Here is a 2,985-nt window from a genome sequence, read left to right as displayed (position 1 = left end):
TTGGGTGACCTTTCATAGGGGTCAGCCGATTCATAAGAGCAGCAAAGTTATAGTTATGAAGTAAAAACGAAAATAATTTTATGGTTGGGGGATCACTACAATGTGAGGAACTATATTAAAGGGTCATGGCATTAAGAAAGTTGAGAACCACTGTTAAGGTTTCTAAACAAAATCCTCAATGGACAACCATTCTTACTCTTGAAGAATGAGCTGGTGTATTGTCATGATAGAGAGAAAAACAGATCCTTTGTGCAACATTCTAGGACATTTTCTCACTAATACCATGTTACATTTTCTTGAAGCTTATTCATAATAATACTTTTTGATTTTCTCTGTCCTATGAGAATTTCATTCCAGACTAGCCATTTAGAATCCACAAAATCACTTTCATACATTCTGAATTGACCGTTATTTTTTGAATATCAACCTAGATGATTCCTACAGATCTAACTGTTTTCATTGGATCTCTCTCTCTGGATCATTTTGATACATTCAAGAATTATCAATACTTAAGTTTCATTCCACAAAACTGGCTTCATTAACTTCAATTTCCTACAAAGCAGCTCTTCAGGAGCAATTTTTTAGCTCATCAATCCCTGTGCATTGCTTTTTGGCACCAATCAAGAAACCAAAATTGTGACTAAATAATTGAAAATGCTGAACCATGTGAAATTCCAACTTCCTTAGTTATCTCCTCAATGGCAACTCGACAGACTTCTTCCACCAGTACTTCATGTCATCCAGATTCTTCATTTGTACCAGTTGACTTTTCCCCCTCTTTGACTCACCTGTGAAGTTTTCAGTATATTCTTTATGATGCTTGATCCAATTAAAAATGTCTAGTGTGCAGAAGAGAGAATTTCTGTTGGCCTACATTCTTTCTTTCTCTTTCTTTCTTTGTTTCCTGACTCACACAAACAGATGTATTTTAAGTCAACCCAATGAAACCAAGTTAAGTGTGTTACTGAGAAAATATGGCCAACAGACAGCCAGTGATAGCAGAAACATGTTTAAGCATGTTTTATTTGGAATAAACACATGAATGTGGAATTTATTTTACTAACACTTGTATAAACTATACCTCTTCTTGGCTACACTAAAATATGTATGAATGTGTGGACAAATACAACTGTGCATTTATTAATACCATCTATGTATTTATAAAATGTTAAGGGTTCTAGTTTGATTTGGTCAAGGTAGTGTGTCATAAGTATCATTTTCATAAATTGTCATTTATTCTCTTCAGTTGGAAAGCCAAACATTAGAGGCTATTTTCCAGAATATGGTGGGAGGTCAGATGCTCAGAGATATTCCCCCTGAAGGCAGTCTGCTCCATTGTTGGTGGGGTTCACACCCCACTGATAATGGTTTCAATAGTGAGCAAGAGAACAGGTCAAACTGGCTCAGTGATAACCAAAATTAAGCTGGTTCTCTGAATCTAAGATCCACCCATCTTGTCACATGTGTACTCCCAATAACTCCCTGTCGTATTTTGTGGCTACCCCTAGATCGTCCCCCCGATTCATTACTGTAGTCCAATTAGTGCAATCCCTTCCTGTGATATATGTCTTTACCTGCAATTAGGAGGCTTGCATGTCCCCAAAGATATATAAGACTTGATTAGCAATAAAAAAGCTCTCTCTGCTCCCCCTTCCCCTCCCCTGGTCCTCACTCCCCTGTTCCCCTTCCCCTTTTCATCCTTCCCCTCCCTTCTCTCCTTAACTCTGGTCTCTCTCTCTCCCTGTGGAAGACCAAGTGAGGCTGAGGTGCACATGCTATCATCGGGAGGGGGGGGGAGCGGGGGGAGAAACAGTGAATCATCTGCCTTTCACAGATGAAGCATCCTCCGTTGTTTGACCATTGGTTGCAGTTTTAATAAAACCAACCTGTTCCAGTCTCTGTCCTGGACACTGTTGAATCCAACTAATATAATAGTCACTGAAGGTGAATCTAGAAGTTGCACAGGAGCGTCTCAGAGATTCCCCAGGGTTTCTCAGGTCACCTCCAGATTTCACCAGCTGCACTTTACACTGGACACCTGCAATCACAAAGACAGTGTGATAAGGTCACTGCCCTGCCTACCCCATCCAATATTCTACACACAACCACACAGCATTTTCCTCAATTATTACCACGTAGAATGGCCAAAACATAAACACAACTTTGTCCAAAATTCATGATGTGTCCTCTGAGTTAGCTGAAAATGGAAATAGCTGAGGCCCAATGTACTGGGGCTTCATGCCCAGAGCTCCCAGGAAAGGAGCAGGACAGGTTTCACTGGCACACAGAGAGAGCTGTATTAGCATGTGGCCCTCCACTTAGTAGCAGAGGAGTGGACTACCTGTTTTGGGGTTCTCCTTATGACCCAAGAAACAGACACACCCTCACAGGAAAATGGAGGTTTTTATAAAGGCTGCTTATACACGTGATACAGAAGCACTGCTGCTGCTATAGTTAAAAGCTATCAATGTTTGATATCAATGTTTTAAATTTTTAAACACTATTATACATAAAAGAGAACCTCTGTGGCATGAGAGTTCAGAATGTATCCTTCATCCTCAGTGTGGACGCACAGATGGTTACTCCTCATGTGAACATGATGATAGATAGCTCTGGTGTCTGTTTCTTGTTGGTGAACATTATTATCCTTATCATTGTCTTCCAAGATATGTCCTCCTTTATTTGACATTGATGAATTTTTTTACAGATTTGTTCATTAAGAATGCCATCTTTAAAATGATTAGGGCAAAGACTGTACAGATGTCCTTTATACAATTGATGTATATATGTATGGACTGTGATAAGAGTTGTATGAGCCCCTAATAAAATGTTAAAAAAAGAATGTCATCTTTAACTTTTTAGCACCCAGTCACCCATTCACTACAAAGTGACATCTCCTCTCTTATTTCTGCCATAGGGGAGTCACTTGTCCTGTGCGTTGTACACACACCTTTCTGGTACAGCCCTGCCCTATTCCTTACAGTA

This window comes from Tenrec ecaudatus, unplaced genomic scaffold (assembly GCF_050624435.1).
Source record: "Tenrec ecaudatus isolate mTenEca1 unplaced genomic scaffold, mTenEca1.hap1 Scaffold_300, whole genome shotgun sequence".
In the NCBI taxonomy this organism is placed as follows: Eukaryota; Metazoa; Chordata; class Mammalia; order Afrosoricida; family Tenrecidae; genus Tenrec; species Tenrec ecaudatus.
Note: the sequence above shows the minus strand (reverse complement) of the source record.